Genomic DNA, 17,047 nt, shown 5'->3' with positions numbered 1-17,047 from the left:
TCCACGCTTGGCTTCCAGATGAGGGAGCAGAGGGTGAAGTGCAGAATATCTGAGCAGAAACAGGACAAAAAGGCTGTTGATGTTCAGGCTCGGTTTCTGGATGGCCTAAATAACCACCGAGAGCTCTAGCGACCTGTCTGTCATCGGAGCGAAGCATCCCGAGCATCTGTTGGGCACTGTGTGAAGGCACCCGCTGGTGGGAGATGGAGCTTTGGGGTCTGACAATGGTGTGTGGTGCTGAGCTCTGCTGTCACTGCTGCTTTCTAGTGTGGTGTAAAGTTGAGATTCATTTGTCTTGGCCACCCCTTTAGTCACACCTTGGGCTGGAACACACACACTCAATTGACATCAACTATGTCAGTCCCACAGGCAGCCTGGCAGGATGGGGCAGCATCGATGGGGTGGTTTTGGTTTTTGACCTCATTGTTTAAGTATTTTTATACTCCATTGGAACAGAGGTGGAAAAGACAAAAATATCAATGTCATTGCAAGGTCTGTCCAGATGTTTGTCTGCACCAGCTTTTCTACATGTATAGCTCCAAACTGTGGCATTTGCAATTATTTATTTACTTTTTAGCCTTTTTGTACACCTGCAACTACCGGTATGTGGCTCTAAGGATTCTGTTATTTTTATTTCCATTGTTATGTGTTCAATTCTTAGTTCCTTCTGGTGCTGCAGTGTTTTTTCTTTAGGAATAAACTGTTTGGTTCCATAGAGCTTGGCATCAAAAGGGAACACACACTAACCTCAAACAAGGATATTCTCCTGTCTGCATTTTTCATGCTGATTTGCCAGCGGTTCCTTTTTGTACTGTGAAAACTGATTGTGAAATGATAAACAGCCAAACCTTGTTATGTCTTGTTAACAGTCTAATCCCATTGTCATGTCAGATCCTCTAATCTTGATCCAAATTTTGTCTGTTGATCTAATTAAGTTTTTCATTTGTTCCTGGCAAATTTCTGGCTCTTAGAGTTGCTGGGCTGGCTCTTGAGACTGATGAGGTGGAATGATCCATACGGTTCCTGGTGACTTTAAACAGAAACATCTGTCAGAAACAAGCAATTTGTTGGCTGAGTTTAGCGGTGAGTGAACCTGCGTTTGACAGCCCCGTTCTTGCTTCTGAGTGACTTGAGTCGGTGAGAAAAGCTGTTGGGGACCTCAGAGCCAGCAGCGATGGTGTGTCTGTACCCAGCCCTGTGGGAGGCACTGTGCTCTCTGCTGACATTCACAGGGGAATTAGAAGTCTGGACAGATAAAACTGACATATTTTCATTCTTTGTTCATGTTTCCTTCCTTTCCTTTTTTATTTTTTTGGAGAGGGGGTTTCAGCAGTTGTATCTTCATTTGCTTCTTGCTGACTAAAGACTAACTTAATTTTATTTTTCTGGGAACTGATGCTGTGGTGTTTGCATGTTGTTGGATTTTTATTTTAAGTCATCAGAGACTCTTGCTCAAGTATAAAGTTTAAATACTGTCCTGAACAGAGAAGATCTCATGTAAACTAGAGTCATACTTAAACCGATCTGGAAGGAGGGTGCACATCCATAGCATGTATTGAGAACACTATGTATGCACATATGTGTAAATAAATAAATCCAACTGCCTGTTTCCTTTTGTCCACTTACATTGCATCATGCCAGCTGTCCTTAAACAGTATGGTTTCAAAGGAGAAGTTACTTCTCTGGCACCGATTCTGCCACCATATGAGCCATAGGCAAAATGTCCCTGATGTGAGCGAGTGGCACTGGGGCCGTGAGGAGGGCGGATTTGTCACTGCACTGCTTTCCATAGGCCACAGCTCCCAGGGAATGGCAGGACTCCCCAGGAAAGAGTCTTTAGCTTGTGGATTTTTTTTTAAATTAAATTGTGCTCACAGGCCTGCTCATGAACCTGCGAGGAAATGCAAACACCACAGTTCCACTCTAATCGTGTTTGCAGGTACGTTACAAACGCTTTTCTGGCCTTCTGGTGGCTCCATCACTGTGCAGCGATGTGGGAGCCCCCGTTGTGTGACGACAATGCGAGGGCGGTAGGAGAAACAAACTGCTGCTCTGTGTTCATGTGTCATGAACCGCGACAGAGCCTGGAGAGCAGGGCAAGGAGCTGCCTGCGCACATGGACCCTTCGCAGAGCAGCAGCGCTTCGGGAGTTACTGTGGGAGGATATTTGGCAAAGTGGCTGACATGAGATTGACAAGGTTGCTGTCAAAATTAATAATGAAGATTAGTGTATCTAAGTAGTCTGCTATGCGTTGGAGTAGTTGTGTTCTCCTGCTAAATGAAGGAAACATAAATTAAAATTGGACAGGACCTGCGGTATGTCAAGTGTTGTCTCTCCATAAAACACGTGGAGTTCAGGAAGCAGACGGCCGCTGCCTTCACCCTGTTGGTGTGGGGCTGCCCACCCCCATCCACAAACAGTGGTGCTGCTTCATGTGTTCTACTGCATCCTTCCTACCCCCCATGAGCTGGGACGTGCTTGAGCTTGTGGCTCTGGCACGGACACGGTTGCACAGAGGGAGGTGGTTGTGCAGCCTTTGAGCCTCACTAACGAGGAGTTTGCGTTGAACAAAAGTGCTCAGCATCCTGCACTGCTCCTGTATTAAAAAAAAATAAGTATATATATATATATATACACATATATATATGAAACTCCTTGGCTTATTTTATCATGAAGTTGTGTTGTCTGCTGAGTGTTGGCTGGAGTGATGTATATAGCACATACAGTTTATTCCAGTCCTCAGGATCTACTCCAGATTCATGGCTGATGGGTTGGTGTACTTTCTAGCAAACACTTTTTGCAGAGTATGTGAATTTTGGAGATAACAGCAATGTGTGAAGTAAAACCTACACAGTTATCTCAGTTTTACTTTGCATAGAAACCTAGGTGTAGCTGAAATATGATCCTTAAGCGTTTCTGCTCTACTTTATAAAGCTGGAAGGTTTCCTTGGAAAATGAGGAATGAGTATTGCTTTGTTTCTGTTCCATTTCATGCAAAACTTATATTAGCCTCTGCTGAGGTAAAATTCTTTTGAGCTGAGGTGGCTTGAATTACAAGGACACCCACTGAGTGAAAATGATCAGATGTTTTAATGGAAGAATTGATCCAAATGTCTTTAGTAAGAACAAGGGTTCAGTAAGAAGTTTTACGTTGTGGAAGTCTTACAAATGTCCACCTTGCAGTTGTGTATCCAGACACAGGAAGATCCTTGTTCTAGCGAGCAAGCAGCTCAGTTGCTGTGTGCACTGTGTGTTTCAGTCCAGGCAGTGATTTTTACATCATTCTACACTAATTAGGCATGTTATCACTAATCTTTTGTGGCTATTATGAAAAGGAGGAGGAGAACTGATGGATAATACTTCTAGGTTCAATATTACATTCCCTTTAAAAGTCCAGTTATCACTCATGGGAGACTGCACATGCACAAAAAGCAGATGTTATTTTAATGTATAAATCAATAAAGCTGCCTTGTTTTTTCTGATTTTATTCCAGTATTGATGGGATTTGCAAAAGTCTTTGTGAAAACAGCATCCTGTCTATCTTGGGTTGTCAGTAGGAAGGATGAATCAATTTCTTTGGGAAGATTCTGAAAAAGTGTAAAACGATAGATATGATCAGTGATTCTGAAAACCAAGATTAATTGAAGTATTGATGTTCTCCAACTGGGACTTAGATCCTTGTGGGGTATGTGCTGGAGCCAGCTGTGCTGTGCTCTGCTTAAATACAATTGGCCCCATCTGAAAGCGAAGCACAGAGTTTGGGATGGTCAACCCAGTCATTCCTTCTCACTTCAAACTTCCCCCACCTTTGACTTTTTAGTTAATTTTATCTGGGGGAGAGGGAAGGAAATAATAATGACAGGAAAGAGTCAGGGTATTGGGAATAGAAAAAAACCACCAACCCTTTAAAATTAATTTTTTTCTTGATAATATATAAAGGCAGATTGAGCTGTGGAACAACAGGAAAATGTATATGGAGGAGCCCCCAGGATGAGTGTGGGGGGAAGAGCTGTTCTCAGTAAAAGGGACTATGATGATTATGTTTCTGAAATGATTGAGACTAATAAACGTTGATATGTAAAATGAAATGATCCTTTTTTATTGGACCATTGAGGCAGGCTATAATTTTTTTATGTTCAAGCTCTGATCAGAAATGGAGGTGACATATGGAATCAGAATTGAAATACAGCTCTGTAGAATACTTTGTCAGTAGGAAAAAATTGCAGATGATAAAGCTGCTGAATTTTTGGCATCAGTTCCAACACCATCTTGTGAGCACTGGTGAGAGACATTTATGCCCAGGTTTCGGCTGACTTGTGATCTGAATGAATGGAGAATCTCAGATAACTGTGTTTCCCTTTCCTGTTCCAAGTATGTGTGGGGATTCTGCAGGGTTTGTATTGAATTGAATTGTAATCAGAGTCACTACTTAGCTGGTTGGAAAGATAATTCCTAAGAATGAGAAATGAGGGTGAAACTAATTCTTCTGGAAATTTAGAGCTCTCAAACCTACCAGACTTTTCAGGATGTTTGACATCTCTGTTCCAGTGCACATTTGAGAAGTACAGATATCGCCCAGGCTGAACAGAAATGCCCAGATCCCGGGACCCAGGAGGCCCTGCGTGCTGATCTCTCCTGGCTGCATCGCAGGGTATTATTTTTATTATTTTAGAGAGCGTAAAGCCAAACCCCACAGACCTGTCAGCCAGCCCAGCACTGCGCTCAGATATGGTGAGTGATAAAATAAAAAACATGGTATCACACAATTCTAGCACATCAGCAACCCCTTTGTCCTCAGGGGGCTTCCCAGGTCTCTGATATGCCTGCTGGGGAAGTTGGTGCCAGCAAGAAGCAGAGAACCCCCAAATCAGGCAGAGCTGTTCTGTTGCCCCTTCCGTCCCCTTTCCGTATGTGAAGAGCCCTTTTTCTTCCAAGGCCACTTCAGCGCAGGCTGCTGGTGTTTTATGAGGCCCTGTCTTTCATGGGGAGAGATAGTTTACAAGGGTCCTTTTTTATTTTTGCCTCGTTCTCTATAAAGCTCTTGCCAATCTCTCTCTCTTCTAAGCTTGAAGTGCCGTGTGCTCTGTGCTTTTCCAAGCTTTTCTTTTGGCAAGGACAGAAATGCAGGCCTGTTATGCTGAAATAATAGTTGCCCTCATTCACTGAGGATGCCATGTGTTGTGTTTTTGAGCCAAATGTATTTCTGTGTGGTACCTAAATCTGCTGCCCAATATTTCTCCCACTCTAAGTTTTAATAAAAGCCATTCCAAGTTGCCTGTATTCCAAACAGAGTGTGTAATCTCTTTATTATGCTTGGCCTGACTTGCTGGGCACATGAATAAACCTGGCTGCGTGTCATGATGACTGTTTGTATCGCCTGACAATAATTGGAACAGAGTTAAATAAAATCAGTGTTTTGTCTTTCCTTAGATTGGACTCATCAGCAGATGGGGAGCGCTGCCATTCTTTCTCTATTTTTGGCAAGGGCCTGTGTGGCTGACAGACCCCTGCTACGATGGAAAGAGATGGTTCAATGAGGTTCAGGGAGGAACTAATATGTCATTTACTTCTGTCGCACTCGGAATATGGTTTGATTTGATCATTTAATATGTACTTTTTTTAATCTTAAAGGAACCTGCTTTATTACCTACCTCCTGGTTTGACATCTGTGTAGCAACATGTGAGCATTTGGAATATGCAAACTAAAATCAAAGTGTAGAATTCCCTTTGAAGCTTAGTTTCTAGCTCTTTTCCCTCCCCACCTTTTAATATTCAGCCTGCTGTAATTTTATTTCTCTGAAATTTTCAGTGTAATTGAAAGAGTGTTGATGGAACAAAGCAAATATTTACATTGCACAAATGCCACTTGATGTGATTAGTTAAAAGCAATCTATTTAAAATTTAATATGTGTATTAAATACATGCATACACGTGCCTGCTCACACAGAGAAGCCGATGGAATAAATTCTGAGGTTAGATAACCTAGCAGCTTCCAGGCTTTGGAACACAGTGTCTGGAAACAGCTTTAGACAGTCTGGTGTTTATGTTTTAAAGGAGCAAACCCACCTCTACCACACTTCAGGATAGCAAACCTGAAAGGCACTTAGAGACTTCTAGTGCTGACTTGACGTGTGTGGTCCTGTAAGGAACCTCCTCTTAAACCTCAGGCCACTTTACCCAGTGTGAGAAGCCAAATGTTCACCAATGCATAGACCCGTGTAGTTCTTCACAGAGTTAGATGCTTTATTTTTCTTATTTCAGAGTACTTGCAGCAGCTGACCCAAGCTTTTTTGCACAAATTGTGGTGGTTTGGGGAGAACCTTTGCTTGAGCACTACATGATAGGCTTGGTTTGTGTAGCCCTTGAGAAACACTTGGGTGGTATGAAAATAGAGGTGGATTCCTCTTAGTGTTCTCCCCAGGAGGCACTGAAATGGCAGAGAAAGAATCTCCTGTAGGTTTGACCCTAAAGGTAACTCTTTGGGCTGTAGGGTTGTTTTTAGGTGGTGGGTGGAGCAACATGATTGTTATGATGGACCTGATACTGGGAATGCTCAGCTGATGCACATCTGGAGGCTGAGGCACTCGAGCTGGTGAAGATGTCCCTGCTCATGGCAGGAGTGGCACTGGATAAGCTGGGCAGGTCCCTCCAACCCAAACCATTCTATCATCTTTCAAATCCATCCATAGGGCTTGTTTGCACGAGTGGTTTCACAAACATCTAAGTGTTAACAGTATTCAGAGAATCCCATAATGTCAGGAATTGGAAGGGACCTGGAAAGCTCATCCAGTGCAATCCCCCCATGGAGCAGGAACACCCAAATGAGGTTACACAGGAAGGTGTCCAGGCAGGTTGGAATGTCTGCACAGAAGGAGACTCCACAACTCCCCTGGGCAGCCTGGGCCAGGCTCTGACACCCTCACCGGGAACAAGTTACTTCTCAAATTTACGTGGAACCTCCTGTGTTCCAGTTTGAACCCATTACCCCTTGTCCTGTCACTGGTTGTCACCAGAAGAGCCTGGCTCCATCCTCCTGACACTCCCCCTTTCCATACTGATCCCCATGAATGAGTCCCCCCTCAGTGTCCTCTTGTCCAGCTCCAGAGCCCCAGCTCCCTCAGCCTTTCCTCACACGGGAGATGCTCCACTCCCTTCAGCATCTTGGTGGCTGCGCTGGACTCTCTCCAGCAGTTCCCTGTGCTGCTGGAACTGAGGGGCCACAGCTGGACACAATATTCCAGGTGTGGTCTCCCCAGGGCAGAGCAGAGGGGCAGGAGAACCTCTCTGACCTACTGACCACCGCTCTTCTAATCTACCCCGGGATACCAGTATTGAATTCTAGCCGGTGATGTTTTGCGTTGCTTTTATTCAGCAATTCCGAAGACCTGCATCCTCTGCCCATAGGTGCCACAGACAGATTTTCTTTGCGGTTGTGATCCACCACAAAAATGGATATTTTTCATATGGCTTCTCCAATATTCTAAACACTTTCATATCAGTATAATTTAACTTCTGTGGAACTGATGTAGGGGTCAAGATTCCCCAAACCTGATCTGTCAATTAGAGAAGGAAATAACATTTAATCCACATGATTAAGCCTGATTTGATGTCACTGAGAGAGTCATTGTAAATGGCTGGATTAAAAGAGTATCGTACCAGAATTGTAGAGCACAGAGAAGGAGCCATGTAGTGGTTTTGTAACAGATGCCTCTTTTCCCTGTGATCCTCTTTTAACATGGCTTTGAAAATTGCCCAGCAGTACAGTATTATTTAGCTTTGCTTTAAATGTTAAAACACATTTTCTTTTTTTTAACCTAAAGGAGACCTTTGTACAGAATTAATGCACAAAATCATAAGTAAAGGACTATTAAGCAAGTATAACGCTAGGGGAAAAAGTATCCTTTGAACATTGTTTCTATTATTCAGAACAAATGAAGTTTCAGCCCAAACAGAAATGAAAGTCTATTGAGAAAACTTTGCAAATACCTGAAATTCCAGTTTTTGCTTTGCTCTTGTTAACTATGCTGTGGTTAAGGAAGAAAGGGGAGCTGTTAAGAGGCTTTGCCATTGCAGGTGATACAACCGTGACCTGCCTGAACTACAGGCATGTGCAAAAGTTCAGCAGTAAGTTCATGGAACTTTTCAAACTTCTTTTTTGATACATCAAACTAAAAGGAGTAACATGCTCCTGAAAGCACAAGAAAATTTTGTATTTTTGCCCAATATTAATGAGTGGCTGTGCTGCCATCCAGAGACCTGGACAGGCTGGAGAGTTGGGCAGGGAAAAATGTAATGAAATATAACAAAGGCAAGTGTAGAGTCTTGAATCTGGGCATGAACAACCCCAGGTTCCACTATAAGTTGGGGAATGACCTATTAGAGAGCAGTGTAGGGGAAAGGGACCTGGGGGTCCTGGGGACAGCAGGGTGACCATGAGCCAGCACTGGGCCCTTGTGGCCAGGAAGCCAATGGTACCTGGGGTGGGTTAGAAGGGGGTGGTCAGTAGGTCAGAGAGGTTCTCCTGCCCCTCTGCTCTGCCCTGGGGAGACCACACCTGGAATCTTGTGTCCACTTGTGGCCTCTCAGTTCCAGCAGCACAGGGAACTGCTGGAGAGAGTCCAGCGCAGGGCAACAAAGATGCTGGAGGGAGTGGAGCATCTCCCGTGTGAGGAAAGGCTGAGGGAGCTGGGGCTCTGGAGCTGGACAAGAGGACACTGAGGGGTGAATCATTCCTGGGGATCAATATGGAAAGGGGGAGTGTCAGGAGGATGGAGTCAGGCTCTTCTGGGTCACAACCAGTGACAGAACAAGGAGCAATGGGTTCAAACTGGAACACAGGAGATTCCACGTAAATTTGAGAAGTAACTTGTTCCCGGTGAGGGTGGCAGAGCCTGGCCCAGGCTGCCCAGGGGGGTTGTGGAGTCTCCTTCTGTGCAGACATTCCAACCCGCCTGGACACCTTCCTGTGTAACCTCATCTGGGTGTTCCTGCTCCATGGGGGGATTGCACTGGATGAGCTTTCCAGGTCCCTTCCAACCCCTGACATTCTGGGAGTCTGTGACATATGAGGTTGTATTTCTGCCTCAAGATGAAATGATGCAATTGTGTCTCACGGAAAATAGTTTCTTACCACTGCAGGATTGTTAGGATTTTACAAATCCCATGCTGCTTCCCATTGATTTTGAAGGTAAGATAATTATTGAGATGTGAAAGTGAAGCTTTATGCCCCTTCAAGCTGATCATTCAATAACTGTTTCCGAAGGCTTTTTTGTATGAGTTTTCAGATAGTTTTCTGGCCAGCTTTTGAAGCTTTTCCTTCCCCGTTGCTGGGGCAGCTGCCCTTTGTTGTAAACAAACCTCCTTACCCAGAGCTCTGGGCAGCAATCTCATTTCATCAAATTTGCTGGAGATAATTAGATTTTGCTTTATGGAGTGGGACTGTTGCAGTGCTGGGCAGTCAGAGAAGGGCCTTTAGAAAAGGGCAGCGTTTGAACCTGGGACACTTGTTCATGGACATGGATGTGTGGGGCTGGTTTTATGAGAATTCAACCTTCAATCTTTGGAGACTGGCTGTTTGTAAACTACAGCAAAATGCTTTTTCCTCTGCGTGCAGCATTCCAGCACGTTTTGCTGCTGCTTCTATGGAGAGGGAATGCTAATATTTATTATATCCCTCCCCTTTTTGGAGAGCAGATATTGGTGCTTTCTTGCAAGACTGTTGGTTTTTTGGTAGGTGTCTATTTTTTTCCTACTGTGACCACTGAAAAAGTGAGGAGGTGAATTATTATTGATTTCAATTCCTGCCACTGTTCTGTATTGACAGAGCAGAAAATACAATGAAAGAGGTGGAGGCGCTAAGTCAGAGATGGCTTTTGTAATTGCCTACTCATGTTATTAGGATTTTTGACCCAACCTAATGTATTGTTAATCTTTCCTTACGATATGTGGATGTTGCTCTCTTAAATGGATTTCAGCTGCAGGAGAATTCTCTAATTAGACAGTAACGCTGGAGGAATTGACCATTATTTCCAGTTGTTGAATCTTCAGGCAGCCTGTATTATCAGTCATGCTTCTACCAGTTGATCTTTAAACGTGGAAATAGTGCATCCAGAGATGATTGTTCAAAACTATTTTCAGCAGTGTTAATAGCTTTTTAATTTTTTAAAATAGCTTATGTTCATCAGCTAGAGCACAGGGTAATCAAATTGACTCAATCAACTCAGTTATTTTGTCTCTCTTAGCTAATGATGGGTTGTGTTCAGATATTAAACCAGTAGGGAAGCTGTGATTTTTTTAATATATGTATATTTTTAATAATCTTATAAGCAGTAGCACATGCAGTCAGTGAGTTGAGGTTGTGAGATGCTCTGGCAATAAGAAAAGGACCTTGTAGGATTTAACTAAATATGCAGAGCTGCTTTGTTAGTTTGTCAGTGGGTTGAGTGATTCTCGGTTACTTTGCTTTATTGTACTAATGTGCGTAGAGAAGATACTGAGCAGGATATGAATTCTGGGTGTTCTATCTGTACTGTGCTTGGGTCTGGGCAGATGCTCTGGGGACAAGATATGAGGGAACTGATTTCTTCTAAGTTGTCACTTATCAGCACCAAATCCAGCTGTTATTGGAAATAAAGGGGTAAGCATGGGCTTTAGGGTTATCTATTAATAATTATTAATATAGCAGGTCTTGGGAAATCAGGAGGACGCACTTCACAGAGGGGCTATGGAGGAGACCTGTGTCTTCCCCAGACACTCTGTCCCTGGTAAAACATCCTACAACTCGCTCTGATCTGTCTCCCCTACAGACACAAGCTCTCTGTGTTGGTGTCTCTCCGATGCGGATCAAATTCTCCAACCTGGTAATGTTTACGTGGGTTTTTAGTTGCGTACTATATAGGAAATGGTTTTGAGATGGCAGATCTGGGCCACAGCGCAAGCAAAAAACAAACCAAACCAATTTTAAACAACCCCAGCTATGAGATGAGGTGCTGCCGGTCTGTGCCTATTCCACTTTCAAATGGTTTTCTGGGTCTCAGCGCTTCTGGAGCCCTGTTGCTGGAGTATTGCCCAAACACTGAGAAATGAATGCCTTTAAAAGCCAGAGATGTCTAAGTCTGGAGAATGGAAATACAGTGAATTTGTATGTAGAATCTGTATAGTAGGTGTGTAATAACTGTATGGTGATAGCACTAAGCGGAAGATATTAGCAAATGAGGCAGCGTTCAATAAATATTGATTCCTTTGCAAGCCATAATGTATGAAATGAAGAATTAACATGAGGAAAGATGCCCACACTGAAGGATCAATCAATGTGCACATTAGGGTTCAAACTCAGACGTCCTTTGCTCTTTTCCAGGCCTGGGATAAACCCTTTCCCTGTGGTGATGCAGAGAGGCCGGTGTGAACCCGCAGAGCGGCGCATCTGTTCCATGGGCAGTGCCCGGGCCAGACACAACATTTGGTTTCTCCTGCTACTTCTCTGGCTCAGGAGCCAGTTTTGCGCTGGCTCTGGGTCTCTCCAGAGCTCTGTGTTGTGAACTCATGGCATTGCTATGCTTGTGTGAAATTGTTGATTAAAGTATCTTCAAAATATTGACTTGATAGGAGACAGATGTATTCCAGTCACTTAGATTTTCCATGGAAAATTTCGTTGAAGTGTAGTGGATAAAAGTTAATAATTTGAGTGCATATTTTTCTTTTCTCAAAGAAGAGTGGTCGACTAGATGTACTTTGTTATTCAGAAAAAATCCCAGTTGTCTGAAATGAGTTTGCACACGAGCAAAGGTTGGTTCAGTCCCTTTCTGTGTCTGGTTATGATTTGCTCCTAGAGCCCCTCTGATTATTTGTTGGGAATGATCTTTGTGGGAATACACACCCCAGGCTGGGCCAGTTCAGCCTTATGTGCTGTCACAGGTTGAGGGGGGATAGTTGTGAAAGAAAATATCAAAGAAGCTGTTTTTTCTAGGTTTTGAAATAAGGATGATAACACTTTTACCTCCTTCAGTTCTAATTTTGTCTGGAATAGAAGAGACTTGCAGCTGTCACATAACAGATGTGTTTTGGCAGCCGTATTCAAGATGCTTCTGATTGCGGTGACACTTTGTGCAGCCCAGATCAAATGGCACAGGCCCTTGGTTTTGAGTGCACAGTGACTGGCTATGGAATGTTTACTTCTGAACCTATTAAGTGTTTAACCATTTCGGAATGGATCAGCAGCCACTGAAGCTTCGCCTTTCATCTGCACGCATTATTTGTTGCCTTCTGAATAAACAACTAGAGATGTGTGACCCCTGTTCTGGACAACAGATACCCATAACTCTTTGGAAAGCATTTTATTTTCCAGATGTTAAAATTGTAAGTTTCTTGTTCCAAATGGCATGAAAACATGAAGCATTTGAAATTTCCTGCAGAATAGGAATGTTGAAACTTACTTCTGCAATTAAATGGATTCTTTCAAAGCAGGGCTAACTCATTTTCACCAGGGGCCGCATCAGCCTCAAGGTTGCCATCAATGGGCTAATGGAATTTTCCAACTGTATAAATGTAGGATATAAATGTCTCAAGGATTCCTGGAGTGCCCAAAACCCCAGTGGCTGGAGGTGCTGGAGGCTTCTGAGGAGCTGAGGTGTTAGAAGCAGCGGGGTTACCAGCAATTCGGGGCGGTTTGCCTGGTGATTTACCAAGTTGCAGGGAGCCTTGAAATCCTGGCTTGTGAATTTGCTGGTCTGAGTTTAGGACTCAGGGTTTATCCCAGGTTCCCATCAGTGTGCTGGGATGCTGTGAGGAAACGATGTGATTTTTCCAGTGGAAATTTGCCTGGTTTTTATAAGAGTTTTACCCAAATTAATCAACTAAGATGTTTTGATGAACTTGATTTTCTTTTTTTCCTAGTGGAAAATGTTCCGTTAGAAAGTTTCTGAATGGCCACAAGGTCTTGTGCATTTTATTAGTGCTCCAGTGGTGGCTGCTGGTTGTTTCAATTTATTTGCTTGAGATGATCTGGATAATGCAAACATGATGACTGCCATCTTAAATCACAAGAGGAAAATCTTCTAGTTTATTAAATGAACTGTTACTGCAAATCAGAAGAAACATGCTGGAAAGTGGTTTAGTGTGTCTCATATGTGCAAGTGATTTATTTAGCGTTGACTTTTTGTTAAGTTCATCGATGTAAGGGATTACAAAAATCTGTACAAATTCATGCGTACATGAATGTACTTCCATACAGTGAAGGTCATCTGTTCTTGCCTTAGTGTGAGTCCTGATTTCCCTTTAATGGGCAGGAAAAATATATAAAAACCCCAATGTTTGTCATTCATGTAGTGCTTCTTACAAATATCCCATGGTTTAATTCTTGCTTCCTGATAGAAAAGCACTAAGTGATATACTCTGAATGCAATTTAAATGGTGCCCACCAGTTGTGTTCATCTTAGGGAGAGAAAGATTATTGGAGGGGATCTGGGGAAGAGAAAGAGCTCTGCTCCAGATAGGAACCGTGGCTGCCGTGCAGGGCTCCCCATGTCTGGACAAGCGCATGGCCATGGGGTGATGGGGCCCTTGCACTCGTGCCTGGGCAGACACCTGGGTCAGAGCTGCCGGGAAGGGGCTCTGCAGGAGCCGGGGCTCCAACGGTGCCGAGTCAGCAGCAGCTGCTGAGCAATGGCCTGGGGAGCACGAGACGGCAAAATACGCAGGTGTGCAGAGCGCAAAGAATGTTGCCCTGCAAAACTCAGTTAACAATTAGACCGATGCTGCACAAGCCAGACAAGATTCCAGCTTTGTCCAGACTCTAGAGAGACTTAACATACAGTAAAACGCAATACATTGTTGTACCATAAAAATAGAGCTGTGTTGCTGAGTATCCGCTGTGCTCAGCTGTGTGCAGTCAGCAGTGGTTTTATATGTCTTCAGGGGTAGTTACTCCTCATTCAGGCGCAGACAGCAGCCCTGCAGAGTCTTAAATGCAAAAGCTTTGCACCTGTGTAGCGAGAACTAAAATTTCCACAAGTCTCTGGAAGCTTTTCACAAATTTTGGCAAATGTTTTAGGAGATTTGATTGCTGTGTCACTCGAAGGAGCAATACTACGTGAAATCAAATGTACCAGACGGTTGCTTCACGAAGTTTGGTTGCAGATGCTGTTGAATCCCACATGGAAGGTACGTGCAAGGTGCTGGTTGAGTCCATGGGTGAATAAGGAGGATAACATGTGGGCTTCTCATGTTAGCCTGGTCACTGACAAGTGAAGGTGGTAGTGGGGTGAGAGCAGCACACCTCGCTGGGCAGTGCTTGAGCTGCTCATCATGTCGGTGTTGTGACGTGTCCCATTATTTGCTCATAATTGTGCCCAGGAATCCACGTGACTTGGGCTTCGTGGCTGGATTTTCTGCTCTCTGTCCTGTGGCACATCCAGAGCGCAGTCGTGCAAAAAATCATCCTACAGTGGTTTTGATCTGTGCCTGAGAACATCCCTGGGTGGTGAATGAGCTTGCAAGTTGACCTCCAAGGAATATCCTGCCGCTGGGGTGAGTTATTACATCTTTGTTGACTTGTAACCTCAAATCTATATCCCACCGAGTCTTGCTGCGTAGCCATCATCTCTTTACCTTGGGATTATTGATTGTATTAACATGTTCACTTTGCACTTCACACAGCTAGGATACTGATTAGACTTTTACTCATGTTGCCACTTGGAAAGGTTATTTATGTGCGACCGTTTCCAACATCTTTGCCAATCCGGAAAGCAAAATGTTTTAATCGTTTATTGAAAATCTTTATACAAAATAAGTTGCTTACCAAGATAAAATACTTGTTCAAGAGGACATCTTGCCTTCTTTTTTCATTTATTTTGGTGCACTATTTTCAAGTTAAGGAAACATCAAACCTAAACATGTTCCATCCTCAGTTAGTTACGCAAAGGCTCGTATTCCTGGTAAAAGACATGATCCAATCTAGGCTTGTAGCAGAACTTTTTTAGCCCTAAATGTGCTTGCAGTGCTGTGCTGTCACATATGTAAGTGTCGATAGCATTTTATGTGTACAAAACACATACTTCCATGCTCATCGCTTTAAATTTTCCTTACGCGTCTTCAAATGATGGAAACGAGTTCCTTTACCATGCTGATTGTTCTCCTCTCTGGGACTGTTAGCAAAGCATGGACTTTACTGTGTAATTATATCATGAGGATTTTGGGTTTTGTATCGGACCTAGGAACATCCTGTTGTGTCACGGTGCAGAAAGCTTTGGCATTCATACTCGAGGGCCGGTTCCTTCATGCCAAGCTGTTTCATCAAACAGGACTTACCAAGATTTCCTCCAGACGCTTTCCATAGGGATCAGTTTGGCACATGCTTCTCACCCAGCGCCTGTTACGACAGACGGTGGGGCCACGTCAGGTTGGGAAATGCTCTCTGTAGATACAAGTATCATAAAGTTGAGCCTTTACAGTTCTTGGAGAGGTTTCTACAGTGAGATACTGACTGTTTTCCACTAATCTGGAGGGTTTTTTCTTCCCACCCCCCCCAAATTGTGGAAAGAAATCTTGGGGGAAAAAGGAATAGTTTGTTTTCTTTTCAGCTAATTTCCTACCTCATCTTCTAAGTGTAAGGAAATGCGCATATATTTCTTTTTCAGTACAATATAGTTTTGGATTGAATAAGGAAAATATTTCATTTATGCATTGACCGACTGAATTAATCATCCTTTTAAAAATAGGTGAGTGTAGTTCACAAACTTCACTGCAATTTTTGGTCTAAAAAAGTTGCAGTTTTGGCATATTGTTTGTTTTTCAAACAAACCTCACAGACGTAGCTTGCCCCAGCATAACCGTCATGTCTTGTTTTCAATGGCAAGGCAAAATTTGTTTCCAAATCCTATTTTGAATTCTGGGCACAGAACGTTAGAACAAGGAGCTTGCTCAGGCTTGGAACGATTTATGTTGTTTGCATCCTTATTGTAGCCAAAATTTTCCATTGAAAATTCATTTCTTAAACAACTGGAACATGGGTACCAGTGTTTTCTGTTGGATTCATAATGGTGGAAAAGTAGAAGACAAGGGCATGAACCCAAAGCAGATCAAGTCTAGAATTTCTGCTTCATTTTCATACTCTGCATAACAAAATCCTTAAAGTGAGTCTCGGGAGTCAGACTCAAGGGCCTCTTGATTAAGAATTAAATTACAGGTATGATTTACTAAATTTGTGCTTGGGGAAAGAAGGATTTTGATGATGATGTGATTGGTAAACTGTGCATTTCCTCAGCAACATATTAAAATTAATGGGAATGGCATAACTGTATATGCAGAACACTTCACAAATCTCAGGAAACATGTTGTCTTGTAAACTAAGCCACATAACCCAAATTCTGTGTTTACTAAAGTAAACCCAAGGGGAGCGTAAAGCTGCCCCCACTCTGCTCAGGATGACATTTCTTCTGCTGTTAAAGATGATCCAGGCAGAGGAGCTCATTTTGTGATGCTAAGGGAGATATTGGGCTGGGAGGAGATGAAGCTGGAATGCCCCTCAAAATAATGTGTGACTGACTGTCATTGCAATAGGGGTGAATTAGAAGTTACTAACGTGACTTACTGATAATGTGATGTTGAGGAGCTTCGTCAACCAGGACAAAAGGACAGAACATCACACTGGAAGCAGAGCGTGGTCTTAGGGACTGAAATAATAGGCTAGAAAACACAGTAGTATAAAATTCAAGTGAGTGATTAGGGGCTAGTAATAAGGATTTCATTTATAAGGTGGGTCTTGTAATGTGGAAGTGTTTGAAGAGGAAGACCAGAGCAATTAATTCTGCATTACATCCAGCAAATCATTGATAGTACAACCATGGTGCTTCTGGGGCTGTTGTGTGGGACTGTCTGGAATACTGTGCTCAAGTCTGCTCACCTGTATTAAAGAAAAATCAATTTATACAGGAACAGCTACAGGACATAGTACTGGGAGGATCAGGGAGCTTGACTACTGGGCTTATTCTGTTTTGCAGAGTGGGGAGTGAGACGGGATCATTGTCTGTGGTGTGTGAACAGAGAATGCTG

This window comes from Nesoenas mayeri (genome assembly GCF_963082525.1).
Source record: "Nesoenas mayeri genome assembly, chromosome: 20".
Classification (NCBI taxonomy): domain Eukaryota; kingdom Metazoa; phylum Chordata; class Aves; order Columbiformes; family Columbidae; genus Nesoenas; species Nesoenas mayeri.
Note: the sequence above shows the minus strand (reverse complement) of the source record.